At 33.8% G+C, this 16712-nt stretch overlaps 1 protein-coding gene across 26 annotated transcripts in view; it reads right to left on the reverse strand.

The window, feature by feature from the left end:
- The window catches only part of TENM3 (teneurin transmembrane protein 3), a 1293899-nt gene that overhangs the window by 790725 nt on the left and 486462 nt on the right, over positions 1 to 16712 (reverse strand). For all 26 annotated transcript variants that reach the window (XM_088163549.1, XM_088163548.1, XM_088163550.1 and 23 more), the window contains one exon: positions 7398 to 7560. The gene's annotated coding sequence lies outside the window, so the exon portion shown is untranslated. The remainder of the gene's footprint in view (positions 1 to 7397; positions 7561 to 16712) is intronic.

A 16712-nucleotide genomic window follows, 5' to 3' on the forward strand; every position in this document is an offset into this window, starting at 1 on the left:
GTTGTTAGAAAGTAAAGAAAAACTTGGATGGGAAAATACATCCTCCAAGTGTTCAGCTGTTGGTAACTTAGCATTTATCAATGCCTGAAGCTAGTTTGACCTCAGTGTTCCCCTGGTACAGCTCTGCCCTAACACAGTAAGGGCGCTTCTCAACAGAGCAAAGGCCTTGCCTTTATAACCACCCACAAGTTGAAAACTACATTGTCTGCACGGAACTTTTTAAAGAATTAGGAGAGCTTCAAGACTGGGACCTTAGTTTGCTATGAATGTAACATTCACTAATGTATTGTCTGGGGCAAAAAAATTGACAATGGTTTTGAGACTTTTCACAGAGCTAAGTGAATTTTCAAATCTGAAAGCAAATTAACTCAGTCTTCAAAATCATGATCAAATTTGCTATCTACAGTTTTTAAAATTTTAAACCACAATGATAGCTCATTTAGCCCTGAAGACATAAATTATCAATTTAATTTCTCCGTTATCGTCTTTTTAATTGATTGATATGTACATCTAATTTCAGAATTTCATGCTGACATTGAAATCTATTACATATTAAAAATCACTATTAATATTGGCATCAGAAAATAGTAAAGCATAAAGTATATCTGTAATCTTACATGGTTCTGATTAGACCCCATCAGCTAAAGCACAAGTTTTCTTTCCTAATATGATAAAGATCTTTAGCATGAATTAATTTTGAATTTCTATTTACCTGGCATGTGAGTACATTTAAAAATTAACTGAGAGGGAAATAGCCTTCTTCTTTCTTTTTCTAAGGTAGAGAAACAGGCTTAGCTTGGAAGGGACCTTAAAGATCATCTTGTTCAAAGCTCCCTGCCATGAACAATGACACTTCCCACAAGACCAGGCTACTCAGAGCCCAATCCAGCCTGGCCTTGAACACCCCCCAGGGATGTGGATTCTATAACCTCTATGGTTAACCTGTAAAAGTGCCTCAGCACTCTCATGGTAAAGAATTTCTTCCTAATATCTAATATCTAATATCTAATATCTAATATCTAATATCTAATATCTAATATCTAATATCTAATATCTAATATCTAATATCTAATATCTAATATCTAATATCTAATGTCTAATCTAAACCTAACCTCTAAGTTTAAACCATTAGCCTATCACTTGGCCTTGAAGATAGAATCTGTCTCCTGTTGTGTCTTTCTGAATTTGCCTTTTATAAGTGGCCCACCGAGTCTGTGCAAGCACACACAAACTGGATTGCATTGGAGATAAGAGAAATCTAGCACCAGCAGAATAGAGAATTTGACTGAGGGCAAATCAGATTTCCAGATATGCTTAAATTCATGCTTTAAATTACTGGGGGGAAATTCGTGAGCATAGATTGCTGTGCACATAAGAGAAGACTTTTATGATTTAGTCCTTTGTGTCTGCAAGTGCTGATGTTACCTTAGCACATCTTATATTCACTTCCTGAGCTAGGACTGTAAAATGTGGTAACACAATTGTGTACAGTCTAACAGAGACAGAGATGAAAAAAAATGTAAACCATTAAAACCTTGCAAGTGGCTGAAGTAGGACAATAAAAGAAGAATAAAATTCTTTTAAACTCATGTCTGCTTAAGACTGCTTGAATAGTTATCTGTGCAAGAAACTCATTAATTTAGATGTAGGTGGCTGGCAAACCTTCAGTTTGGTTGCTGGTTGCTGTCAGCTGGTCACAGCTCACTGATGATTCAAAAGTCTAAGTGCAAACTGATGCTCCATTCATTATGTTTTAACAGTAATGCAATGGCTATGTCAATCAGAAGTTACCAGGAATAAAAGCAACAACTTGTACTGAAAAAAACTGCAATTCCTTGGCCTTAAATTCCTATTTTTTGCCTATTAATTGCATTCTAGTTGTTTATATATTTTTTTGCTGTTTTGGTATGGATAACTAGCATGTATTCAAAATCAGAATATAATTTACACCAAAGAGTCACAGGAATTACTTCACAGCAAATCTGACTGTTGCCAGACAACTTTGAAAATGTAAGTGTAAAGTTTCTTTAAGTCTTACACAGTCAAGGGTCTAGAATATCTTTTAATCATAATTTTGTGAAGCAAACAGAAAAGCATGAACTGAAAAGCTGCATACCTGACAAAAAGAGATTGAGTATTGAAGAAAAAAAGCCCTAATTGAATGATTGATGTCCCTGACATGAATCCCTGGATTCATGTGAGGCAAAGTTCACTGTAGGATATAAAAGATATCTTTTTTTCCTTACCAGTAAATTTGAAAAAAAAAAAGTTGAAAAACTGTATTTGCTACCACAGGCTTGTAGCTATCAAATAAAAACATAAAATCTTAATTCTATTTTATATGAGTTTTAGGTAATCTTTGTTAAGTCAACATTTTCTCTGTTACAATAAATCAATCTCTTAAGCTGAAAGGTCTTTTTTCCAATGACTATTCAGTAAAAAAAGGCACAAGCAGTCCTTAAAACTGAGACTGGGACCTCTCCCTTCTTCTCTAAGGAGGCTGTACTAAGCACAAGGCTGCTGTTGTGTTCCCTCTGATCCTTCTATTCTCTTTCATTTTCCAAAGTTTCTCAACATTAATGATGAACAGAGGAGACTTCTTTAAGAATTGTGTCTAGACTGTGTGTCTAAATGGAACTTGTTCAGAAGCTTGATTCCCTTATGATCCCCATGGTGGGACAGCCAGTGCCTGCCACCAGAGACACACAGACATAGCACAGACAGAATTCTAAGGCTATGAATGGCAACTGAGCTAAAGCTTTAGTTATTAATATGGGCACCCTTAACCTTGTGAATGTTCTCACATTTAATCTACTTCAAGTCACCTGCAACTCTCGCTCTGACAAAGGTGCCTCTTGGTGGCGGAAAAATATGAGAATTGTGGCACATCTCTTATCCCCACACTTTGGACATGACACCATTTAGCATTTTATACTCAAACTTGTCACTTAGTTCACAGCATGTAATACTGAGTTGGGTGATAATCCAAGTAGAAGATGCTTGAAACCTAAATGATGTCATCATTCTCTGTGGTACTCATATAGGAGTCTCATTAAAGTCACCATAAAATCATAAAATTCACAGTTTCATAAGTACAAATCTTTAGTTAAAAACGCATCTAGTCTGAACTAAAATTAAAATATCAATTCCTTTTGACATAAAAGAGAAATCAAAATGAGAAACAAACAACAGAAAATAAATTCATGAAATATTTTCTGCCCTCCTCTTGCAAAAAGACATCTGAATAACGATGACTTTATTTTAACTTTGCTGTGTAATTGTAACTAAGTAACAAGAATATGTGCATAATAACTTTGACCTGGATGTTTGAATAGCACATCAGACAGCTACTGAATTACCTGAAAGTATTACCATATGAATAGCTTGTGCTTTCTAAATGCTGTCACTCAAAAGGCTTTTGGTATCTCTTCAGAGCCTTCTCATTTACTTCCTTTCCACAGGAGTAAACTTAGATTGCCTCATACTTTCATAGAGAAAGCAACAACACCATTCAGATTTTAAAGTTTTCCTCGTACTCAAACAAATCATATAATAAAAATTATATTTACCTTAGAAATGGAATAACTTATGTTCATGATTTTCATGTGTGCATATAATTTCTTCTATTTTGTTAGCAATGTGATAAAATTAACTTTTATGACGTCTGAGGAATTGCAGATGTTATTCAAGTACTTATCAGCATTTTTGTGATTTTATATTTACATTTTATGACTCAGAACTATTTATTAATTTCTCTCATCTGAACATTTCATGTAAACAGTCACTAACAAGTCTTCTCAATTGTTATTGGTTAATTAGACTTGCACATGAGCATTTGGCACAACCTAGTTAAATAATCACTGTAAAATCTCAAGTAAACCTCAATAATTCACCTTATCATGTTTTTTAATTTAAAAACCTTGGACAGGTTGAATAATTTTGTTTTATCTGCTATTTGAACATACAAAATATCTAAAAAGGAATTAAGAATCATAGCACTGTTAATAAAAAATGAACGATAAGTGAAGGATAAATGCTGTTTAGTTAAAAACTCCCGAACATTTTGGCAAACTTTTTTTATTGAGCTGCCTCTTAATCCCAATCTCAGCATGGGGATCCCAGATATTTTTTGTATTTTTTTTAATGCTTGCATATTTTAGCCTTACCTAAGGCTAAACATGCAGTCTGTATGTATGTCCTATCTCCCTTTATTTAGCAATTTTTTAGGTGATTGTCAAGTGTTAAGTAAATCAGAGAAAAAATAGTCTTAAAGATAATTAAGACTCTTACAAGTTTCAAGGATGGAGATGTAAATTAATATCCCCAGGGACAGGAATGTGGATAGGAGATGGCTGGGCTATTCAGCATTCAGGGAGCTGCAGACTAAGCACAGCTCTATTGTTTCTCAGGCAAAGAGGGTAATAAGGGGAATAGGGAAATCAGGCTTGCAGTTGAAATTGGTGACCTCAGAGTACAACGAAAACAAGATTTCCAGAGGAGAGCTGGCTTTATTAGTTCTACCTCCTTAAGCACCATATTTCTGCTACTTGGCAGACTATGCAACTTTTCCGTGATCCCAGTTTCATCAGATTTCTAAGAATTTAGATACAAGAAAACAAAACAAAACAAAGAAAAAACATATAAATTGAAAGAAAAATGTGCATTATTTTACAGCAAAGTCATTTACTCAGGGAGAGCAACACTATTTAAGAGTAATGACAGTTTATATTTCTGGAAGTTAATGCACTGTGCACATTCAATGGATATTTGAACCTAGTTGCATGGAAGTATCTTCATAAAGGTTCAGAGCTTCAGGCTTCAAAGGGGTAAACTTGCCTTTAAAAGTTCTGTGTTAGAATTTACACTGGATTTTTTACCGAACTCCTAATAAATAGTTGAGGTTTTAAGAAAAAACAATAAAATAATCAGAGCTGGATTAACTCCACTCTGACACAATAGGTTAAAATCAAAATGTGTTTAATCCCACTTTCTTCACATAGAGGGAATATTTATGATTATATAATATTTGACATATTTATCAATGTATGCCTCTCTTTTTTTTTTTTTTTTTTTACTTAAGCCCCTTTAGCCTTTGTAAAATGTCAAATTTGAACAAAATATCAAGTATGTGCAAAATGCAATAGAGACAGCAAATTATGGACTCTAGAACCATCTGGTAGATTTCACTGAAGCACATGGTTGTATGAGCAAGAAATTATAACAGGAAAATATAATATTACAAATTATTGGCATCCTTGGTCAGTTCTTTCTAATGTGGAATCAGTCAAAAGTTAAAAAACCACCTTTTTTGATCTAACAGATATGTTATGTAATGATAAATGGTAATGATTATATTTGATCCTTTCAGGTAACATCCTCACTTCTAAAAAGCTGCTTCACCCTCTTAGTGAAGATAAAACAGTTGCTGTGGTACCAACAGAACTTATGATCACCCAATTACCTGTTATTAGTATAGCTGCTCTTGCAAGATTTTAAAAAATGTCATTATAACTTAAAATAATGAGTTGTGAACTATATCCCTTTACTTGGAATCTGGCATGGCAAGAAGAAAATCAGGGTCCTTAATTGTTGGACTGTGTATAGTTCTGTCCTGTCCATTTAAAAAGAAATCAGCTACATATGCAAAATATCATAGCATGATCAAACAGGAAGTTATTCCATAAAGCTACTGTAAATTGATAAAACATCCTCTAAAGATATAAAAAAAATGAGTTGGCAGAGAAGTTTAAAATGGAAACAGTTAAAGATCTTTCTCAAAAGATGAATGCTCTCTCTCATTGCTTCATATTTTCAATGGTATGCAACCCTACCATCATATGTAACTGAACTAAATGTTACAGTATGTGGGTCTGAGTACTACAATGTTACAAGATGAAAAGCTATTTTTTAAAAGTATTTTTTTTAAATGTTATTACAATGATCCCATATAAGACTGAAGACTTACTTCAGTTCTAAGAGATTCACACAAATCCTCAAAACCAATCCTGATACTGATTTACCTGTGTACCTATACCCAAATGCAAACTCCCAAATTACTAAGTAGCCACTACTCCATCATATAGTTGACACAGAAACAAAAAAAGAATATTGATAGAGCATACACAATTATGGAATTCGACTAATTTCTTCTCCTCTTCTTTCTCTTCATTCTGTCCCCTGATTACAAGTGGTCACAGAAATTAGTGACAAATCTAACACATACTTGAGGAACTTATAAATAGCACCACTGTTCACTCTTTAAGCAGAGAGATAGATATTGTAGGTACACCAGCCTTTTCTTTTCCTGAAAATGTTCCATTAACCAAAAGACATTATTTTATTAGGCTGATGCCATAATGCTCCTAATGATATTTCTTTTGAAGATGCTCTTGTCCTTTAAATTGACATACTTCAAGTACCCATATGGTTAAGAAAAAAAAAAAAGAAAAATAATTAACATTATTTATGATATAGTCATAAATTTTTGTCTGAATAGGAGATACTTGCAATACATAGTTAATGCTAGATGACAGCTAAGTGACTTCTTTTGTCCATGTCTTAGTTTTAATACATGTAACCAACACTTAAATAATTTGCAGTTTTAGATCCTGCACTAATTTACAGCTTCCAAACTGTTCCAAGCAAGGTTAAATATTTTTGCACCCGTTCCTGTACTTTAAATTGTTATGTTTTATGATACTGTAAATATTCCTGAGCCAAGGCTGACTATTTCACTATCTACACATCTGGTTTTAAGACTGAAAACCTCTTAATCTCAAGCATGGTAAATGCTGCAATAGCCTCAAATGACCTGAAAAGTTTTTTCAGTACTGAACTATGTAACTTAGCCTTATGGAACTACTAAAGTTATGACATCATCCCTGCACCGCCCTGAAGGGATCAGGGTTTCTGCAGTGCTGTGATTTCACTCTAGGCATACTTCCTAAACCAGAAAGGTCCCAGAACAAGGCCTCTAATTATCTTCCTTAATCCCTACACTTAAGAAACTTTAATCTTGCCATATTTTGGGTGTTATGATAAATTTATAGCATTCTAGACCTCTTAGCCATGAAAAATTAACAGGAAGAGAGGAAAAAATCTTGTGTGCTCTCAGGAAATATTTTTCTCTATAAAACAGTATTTTGAATGGCTGGTTCTTATAGTTTGAATAGTTAGCACATGGTAGTGTTCTATAAATGCTGATAAGTCTAGAGAAATAAGTGATGTTAAATAACTCAAGTTATTATTTAAAGAAGGTAAAAGATCCCCTACAAGCAACACCTGCATATGTGGGGTTTTTTGAAACTTGGAGAAAACGGAAACCCCTCAGGTCAACGCAGCTTTTTGAAACAAGTTTCTTCGCACGAAGGAACTGCTTTCCCCATGTGGTCACTCACCAATATTTATGAGGGAAGGTCACTTGGAATGCCACCAGCAGATGAAAAAACAGGAGGGAAGGAGGGGTTTTCTGTCTTCACTGAGCTGGGTGATTCTGCCAAAGTGATAGCCGACATTGACATTACACAAGGGAAAGGTTGGCGTAGTCTCGCAGTCCCAGCTCTGCCGCAGAAACAAAACAAAACAAAACCAGAAATAAAAACATGCATGTATACTTTTCAAATAAGCATAATGTCAAAACATTAAAAGTCTGATATCTGGAATATAAATGACACTTTAATCTTGGCTGTGAAATAGCTATCTCAAACGTACTTTAAAAATAAGATTTAAAAAGACCCCTATGAAATCAAATGTTCTTCCATAAAATTAATCAATCACTTTAAGGGTTTAGTGGGAAGAAATGGCCATAAACATCTTATGTGCTCAGCTGGAGGTAGAAGGCAGACAAAAATTATAATTCTGATAAAAATGTAGAAAAGCTGAGATTTGAAGTGAAGATTGCATGCAGAATACATGGCAGGGAATGACAGGAAATTTTAAAGGTGAATGTGGCCTAAAGAAAAGTTAAGGGAAAGCTGAAGGATTAATGAGAGGTCCCCATTTATTTTTTTTTATTTATTTCATTTTCTTAGCATCTGTGTGAATTTTTACCTATGCGTCTTATACGTCCTAAAAGAAAAAACTGTGATGAATAAATAAACAGCTCTAGAAATCTTCAATAGGGTCCTTTACCTTGCAGGGAATATTATCACTGGCTTTTGATACAATTTCTGCTGCAGGGAAAGACTTTCAAAGCTCAGAATGCTGAAGTATTGCCAGGCACTCAAAGACCCCCTGCTGTGCGCGTCAAACTAAGAAATCTCTCTGAACTTGTCGAATTAAAAGTCATCTCTCTCTCTCTGTAACCCCTGCATGAGCTGGGAAGCCCTGTCCTCATTTTTTTAGGCCTTCCATGATAAACAAATGGAGCCTGAAGCATCTTTATTCTTTTCAGGCACATAATTAAAATTCTTTTAAAAATGTAATTGAAGGCAATGAATTTCAAAAGGAGGTTCTAGTTAACAAGGAGGCTAGAACAGTTTCAGTAGGACATACTACTTTACTGTTCAATTTTCTTTCAAAGGTAAAAACAAAACAGCTTGTTATGATTGTGGGTGCTTTTTTTTTTTTTTTTTAAATTTTGTTTGTACATCAATAGTTTGCATCAAACCTAAACATCTCAGCAGGATTTATGTTTTACGGAATGCCATAAGACTTAATTACTGAAAGAGCAAAGAGAAGTAAACTATCAAAATATGAACAAAGCAGAAAGTATTCTTGGTTTCTCAAAATCAGTATTTATATATCCCCTAAAAATTAAAGAATATACTTATTGAAGTATTTGTATTTTCTCGGCAACCCTCTTTCATTAACTGTAAATATTCATAACCTTGCAAATTTTTAAAACCTGATAATGCATAGAATAGTCGTTTTCTGTGATGACCATTGTAAATCATTGCACGATTGGTTACAATACGTATGTTTGATGTTGCCAAGAAAAGAGCAAGTGCTGATATAATTAATGATTTCAAATGAATATAAAAGGAATGAAAAAACTATCTCCCTGGGTTTGAATCCCAGGGATTATCACACAAAATTAACTTAAAGGAGGTAGGAGACAAGTGTTTCAGAAGACACAGTGTTTCAGAAAGTCATCTCTAAGGTGACTTCCTAGAGAGCTTAAAATCTAAACCAATTTTTTTTTTAATATCTCTTTTAGAGTGACTTTCAGTACTCCTCCTTTTGAAAGCAAAAAGATTCTGTTTTCACCTGTTTCCTCCATGCTGTGTTTTTAAAACCAGTACTTCTGGCTATAAATGAGCATATGAATTTTATTTTTTAGAGCTTTTCCCTAGAGAAACTGGAGATGGAGATGTTTTAAGGAATGTTATTTACAATTCTTGTAACATTAAAAAAAAGCCAAAAAAGGTGTAGCAAGGAAGCACTACTCCCACAACTTCTGGGTAGTACTCAGCCTCTGATAGTTATGATGCCTCTGGGAGACCTGAGACAACACAGCTAACAAAGCTGCTTTTCATCCTTGGAGGGGGAAGCACAGTATGTGTTCTGCATGGGTCAACAGCTGTTCTGACTAGTAGAGAGGTAGAAAAAGGACCATTCAGCTCAATTGGAAATGGCAAAGACAAAGTAGATCTAGCAGGAACAAATTAGGGCTTTGACTACACCTTCAAGTAATACCTCTTCCAGTCAGATATTATTCCTTTCCTAGGGTTTTTGGTTTTGTTTTTGTTTCATGTAAAACCCGAGTGCAGTATAGGGCACAGCCCATTCCAGAGGTCATGCTGAACAGGTAATACAGAGAACAGTGGAACAAGGTTGACCATCTCTAGTTTCTGCAGATGTCTCACATTAGTTATGTCTGACTTCCTTTATTGATTTATTTTTCCTAAACAGAAGCTGAAATCATTTTTATAACACTTGGGAACACAAATGTTTAAAATATTTACAAAACAGTACATCTAAAATACAATAAATTCACATTAATTTATTTTTCTACTCCAAGCTAAAATTATTTTAACAGCTGTGATAAATTAAAAATTATTCAAACTTTGTTCCCACTCATATACTGCTGCTATGACAATGATGTTATACACACATCTCATACATTTTGACATGTCTTGAAGTTTTTAGACACCTTTTTCAGTGGAGAAAAAAAAGGCTTTTTACATCATTGCCATATAAGAGGTTAATGTAAGTAATTTATTTCTTCAAATGACACTTGTTGCTTATGAACACCTACGTCATATATGCTATAAAACTAATATCTAACTTGGGCAGAAAATTAGGATACCTATAGTAAAGTTCTCCAAGACACAGTTTGATCCAGTAGCTCAGTGTTTTGTAGACAAAGCTATTGGCAGATGTTGCCTTGATAATTTGGTAAGATGCAGTGCTATTTCAGAAGAGGGAGTAAGTGAATGTAAACCCAATTATAACTTCAACAAAAAAGCAAGGCAGAATATTTTAGCTGTTCTCTGTCTTCTCCAAAATAACCTGGTTTCCATATCCTAAGACAATTTTCCAAACACTAAAAACTTATCATGCATCAGAATTTAAAGTTTTTGGAGACTGGAATGCTCCTCTGTTTTATTCCTGTGTCTTGATTCTTCAGATTACTACAGGTATGTGGCTTATTGACTGTACTGTTCAATCATATATTCTATAATTACAACAAAACAACTTTATGTGATAGACATAAAGCAGAGATTAAAACAGAACAGCAAGAATTCCTTAGTGAAATATGCTATCAAATGACAAGCTGCATAGATTTAAAGAAAAATATTTAAAAAAACCCAAGCATAACCTTATAAACAGGTTCAATTTCCCACATCAATACTGATTTTAGTGTTCTATATGAAGTAGCAATCACAAAAAAAAAATAAAAAAAATTTACTTTTCTTTTTCTATCGATCTTGGATGTGAGCAATAGGACGGCCTCCACAAAAATCTCAAACATTAAAAATTATCTGAAGTACTTAAAAATTGAAATTAGGGTTTCTTTGCATGATATATTAGTAGATGCTAATGAAGAGAACAGATAATCAATAAAATAGGCCCTAGATTAATTACTGTACACCTAACCTGGCTACTAGGTTAAAGGTCTTACAAATAAGTTTATAGTAGAAAAGGGAGAAGTTACTTCTTTTCTGACAATTCTGTTTGTATATAAAATTGCAGTATTGAAAATAACTGTTAATGATATGAAGGAAAACTCTGAGTGAAATCTTTCTGATGATTTTGTAGTGGACCTATTAAGCATGCATTTCTTCAGAAGGAGGTGCAAATTATAGAGTACAGAAGGCCTTGCCACAAGAGCAGAGACAAAACTGATAACACTGATAACTGATCCAGAAAATCTAAGTCTGCGTCAGTGTAACTCATTCCTATCATATCTTGATGTATTTAATGCTTTATTTGGGCTGACATTCTCTTATGAATATCAGTTCCCTATTAGTTGTATAGGAGGCCTGTGACACTTAATTCCTGCTGTTGCACTGTATCTGAGCATTTGAGAGTGGCATAAGAATGGACCCAGTTCATTTTACCTGCAGATTTTTCAGTCTTTGAAAAAGGCCAAATTAAGACAGTTATAAGTCTGAGTCATCATAGCTGAAATCTACCCCATTTATATAAATGTTCTTTAAATGTTAAAAATCAATTGTAAAAGATTTATACACTATTAATACTATGCTATTCATTCTCTTATTCACAATACAGCTTTCCCAAAAATGGGAAAACAATTTTCAGAAGGCATATACAAATACGAAACATATATTTTTGTATTTTTTTCTCCTTAAAATATATTAATAAGCAGTGCTGTTTTCAATGTATATTCACAATTGCAGTATCTTTTCCTTTGGATATATTCTATTGTTGTCAAATTTGGAAGTTATTTGAAACAAATTACTGTGGCAGCTTCACCTTTATACAGTTCAGAGCAAGCCACTGATGGCACAGAGTGTATCTGTCAAGCTCAGTGCTTAAGAACAGAATGGGAAACTGACACACTTGTGACAGCCAAACACTTTATCAGCAAGAACTTTATGTTGATTATTGCATACTCTTAGCATTTCTTGTTACTTACTCATGTAAATAGGACCACAATAAAAACGGTGAATTCTGAAATACCTTTGCAGAATTAAGGCTGGAGAAAATTATGGAGAAAATGGAACACCTTTAAAAATTATCACATTTTCTACTGCAATGCTAATATTTTTATTGAAAAATATGTTAGCATAGAGAATTACTATATGTGCTAAATTAAACACATAATATTTTATGTTTGAATTCAGAAATATGTAAATTTCTTGAATTGCAATTAGTAAATAAAATGGATAGCCCATATGGACCTTTCAGTGATTTTTTAAAAGAAGTTTGTTGTAAATTCGAATTTTACAGCAGTTAGACCTCAGTTCCTAAACCCTGGTATTTTCACATATTACCTGAAGCTACTACACTATAACTATTCTAATTTCTGGAAATCCAACTATCATTAATTTAGCAAATGAGATATGTTTAGAAACTTCATAAAAACATGGACGTCCTATAGAATAAACAATATAATTCATAGGTTCTAATCCTGAATTTGCTGTATAATTCATTTATACATATGCTTTGCTTTAAGGACTGGATATTTAATACATTAGATCTTTTAAACTCACCAAATAGATACACAGAACATATATTGATAATGTTATCTCCTGTAAAATTAGGCTTCTTAATGGTTATTTCTTGTATCGCTTAGGATATTTCTTTTATTCTAAATGCAACATTTTCATATTTGACTGAAAGACAATTTCTGGATTTTAAAATCAATTTTAAATTGTATCCAGGGAATAAACATAAAGCAGAACTATGTACCTGCTCTTAAAAAGGCTGCAAACTCATTATGTCGTTTAGGGGCTTAGGTGATAGAACAGATTTTAATGTAAATAAACTACTCAGTCACAAAGTACATAAAACCGGCTGCATTATGAGCGGATTAATTACAAGCACAAGTTGAAATCTATCACAGATCATGGTAAACACATTTTCTTTTTAGAGTATTTCCACAAAATAACGTGCTCAGGTTTACATATGGTAGAGATGCTCACAGGCATTATTTTGGCATATATTTTGTTTTCATTTCAGTTTGCAACTTTTTTTTTAGGTAAACATATGCTCAATTATATGGCAGCATGTAATTTATTGACACATTATAAATGTAATGTGCTTGTCATAACTTCATGTTATGTTCCATGTGATAATTGGAAACAAACATCATACAGAGTGAGGGATTTGTCAAAACTTTCTTTGTAAGGGTTTGAAAGACTTATGTGATCCATGATGAATGGATGCATATAGAGTGGATGTTCTATAGGACTCAGTGTGCACTGCATGGGGAGTGGCATATGGGATTAGCCTTGAACCTCAGCTCACCCATTTGCCACAAGCCATGTGGTTGGCATCCAGTTATTTTTCAAGCACCACTTCTTCAAATAATCTTTCATTCTAGAAATTGTACAAAACCTGAAATAGTTTTCTAAATAAAGCATATTAAATCTACGTACTATATTATTATGGACTAGAGTACATATTTTTATTTTTGTTTTTCTAATGTCAACAGATGTAGTACAGATCATGAAACAGAACTATTGATAAGCTCCTTGTTTAAAGAAAAAATCAGTAGTATGTACTTCCATAACTGAAATATATTAAGAAACCCACTATAATTTTATTTATAATTTTGGGATGAACTATGAAAGAAACAAGACTTCAGCAAATATTGACGTAAAAAAACAATATAAGGACATGGTAAAAGGAAATAACATATCAAAATGAGATTTTCACATTTGCCATTTGCCATTTTCTATGATGGTAATCTGACAGATTCTAAGTGAGCTAAATAGTTTTACTTTTAAACCAGAAAATGATCGATTTGATATTGGCTTCAAAGTTATGCTGAAGATGGGAGTGCAATGGAGAATTATGATGTAGAGAAGAATCTGGCTAGAGTCCAAAGGAAGTGGAGCTCTTTAAATAAGGTGAAACTTCTGTAAAACCTTCATGAGTCAGTCAACTACATTAACAGAACATAACTAAATGAAATAAAATGTAAAAATGCAAAATTCAGAATCCTGCACATTTGAACTACACGGCTAGAATGTAGGCATTAAGTACTGCGTTTATGAACAGAAAAGGCTGAAAATATTTATTCTGTTTAGCCTTCCCATGTGTAATCTGAGAAGGCATTTAATCGCTATCCATAGTGGCAAAGAAAATCTATAGAAGCAACTAAGTTCAAGATGTGATAATAAATGTATATAACTGGCAACAAATAACACAGGTGAAGACTGAGAGGAAATGTTCTAACCACCCAAACTGTGTTGTTCTGCAATATTAATGCATTCTTCAATAATGGAAACGAACACTGACCAGTGAGATCCGTTTATAGAATGTCACTTCCTAGACAGAACAAACTTTATTAAGAAAGAAGAAGACAACAGGAGGAAGAAAAAAAAAAAAAAAAAAAAAAAGACTAATTTTCAAAGGCACCAGACAAATAGTTTTAGGCATGATTTCTATTTACAGAATTAGGTATCATAGATGCTTCTACATCAGGTTTCCATCCCTTCAAGAGGTTGATTTAGACTGAGATATCAACTACTATTTTTCTGAGTATTACACTGTCATCTTTATAGCTAGCAGCACATTTCTTTTAACATCTGATTTCCTCACTCAGCTCCCTTATTTTCCTTACAGCTTCCTGAAGTTTATCTAGATCCTGATTTTTTTTCATGAAGTTGATTGTGTAAAGGGTGGTGTGATACATTCTACACAATAAGCAGAAAAAAGACAATGTAACTTTACAGTTTCTTCTTTGTTCTAGGGAGTAAATACCTTGCACTAGCAGGTTTCATTCTCCTTTTTTCATGGCAGGGCTATTAGGATAAAATGGTATCAAAAGAGGAGAGACTAGCACCCTAAGAAACCTGTTATAGACTGTCCAAATTTTATCATTTTAATTTATGTAAGCAACTAAGGCCACCTAAGATTTTCTACAATATAAAGGTAAACAAACTTTGCTAGTAATTAATCTCTATGAAGCAGAAAAAGTTGGAATATTTTACTTATTCCAAAATGACATTATTAAACTATTGTCAAACTACTGTTTGGTCATTTTCCCTCTTCATCTCATCATACTAAACCGTTAAATCTACATGAAGTTAGACAAATTCTTCCTTATTCTGAACTACTGGAATCAGAGCTTATGAGTATAGATCTGTACTATTCTGCCCTGTTTCCCCAGTCCAGTTCTTATTATACCATCTGGAATTGAAATTCCAAGTTCTCTTAGGAGTAGTAATTTAAAAACAATTTTACAATCTCAATAGATTGCTGGGTCTTTTTCAGCAGGAATGACTTCTCTCTCCAGTTTACATTCCAACTGAGGGTGGTAGTTGGGAAAGTTGCACTCTCCCACAGTTCATTATCCTACAAAATTATTTTAGGCTCAGGACTTGGCCTTTGTGTATTCCAGGATACAGCAACGTATCTGTGATTCAGTATCTATTGGCCTGTGTTTCACCTTACAATATTACTTTGCTGCTGGTCAAAAAGAATATGTGCTTTGATGTATTTTACCAAACCAATAAAAAATAAGGAATATAAAAACATGTCTAGATGTGCCTGCAAATCTTATGAAAACAGAAGACAAGAGTGTGTCTAACTGCCAAAGTCACCTCATCACCTGCATTCACAGCATTAGAAGCATACAACTGTTAAGGCTGGAAAAGACCTTTATGATCATCAAGCCTAACCATCAGCCTAGAAACACCACTGCCTTCAACATCAAACCATGTACTCATGTGCTATATCCACAGCCTTTTTGAACACTTCCAGGGATGATGACTCCATCACTTCCCTGGGCAGTCTTTCTCAATGCTTTACAACCCTTTCTGTGAAAAAATTATCCTAATACCCAGTCCATCTTCCCTGGTGCAACTCAGGGACATTTTTTCTCATCCTGTCACTTGTTACCTGGGAGAAGACACAGACCCCCATCCCACTACAACCTCATTTCAGGTAGTTGTAAGGAGCGATAAGGTCTTCCCTGACCTTCCCTTCTCCAGTTAGACACAATTTAGGACACCTGGCTTTATTGAATTTCATACAATTGACCTTAGTCCATAGATCTAGCCTATTCAGAGCCTTTTGTAGAGCACTGCTACCAAACAGCAGATCAAATTATCAACCAACTTAGTGTTGTCCATGAACATTAGTTAAACATTCTCATTCAGCACACCAATATCCATGAAAGAGGCCAATTTATGTGATACAAATTACTGTAAAATTACAAGTTTTTAACAAAACCCCAAGTTACTAATTTTTGCACATTTGCTTTCTTGTGACTAGCACATATTTGAAAATTACATTTCATTATTAAAATAAGTATAAAGAGTATTTTAAAGTAGACTGTGCTGGCTGAAATTGTCTTTCATGAATTAGAGATGGCCAAAAGATGGCATCAGGATGGAGCACTGGAGATTGTTAAAAGAATTTGATTTCGACACAGAATGTTATGCTTTTGAAGCACCCTGGGTGCTGCTTACACACAGAAGTCGAGAACAGTGGTAGTTCTGCATGAGCTCTATCAAGATTTTATGCATTTATTTATTTAACCAATAGAAGTATCAGAGAACCGAGTTCAAGTATTACATGCTTGAATGTCACAATACAGGAAATAAAAAATACATAGGCTATTCTAGTGGTGT

Source organism: Sturnus vulgaris, chromosome 4, assembly GCF_052056855.1.
Source record: "Sturnus vulgaris isolate bStuVul1 chromosome 4, bStuVul1.hap1, whole genome shotgun sequence".
In the NCBI taxonomy this organism is placed as follows: domain Eukaryota; kingdom Metazoa; phylum Chordata; class Aves; order Passeriformes; family Sturnidae; genus Sturnus; species Sturnus vulgaris.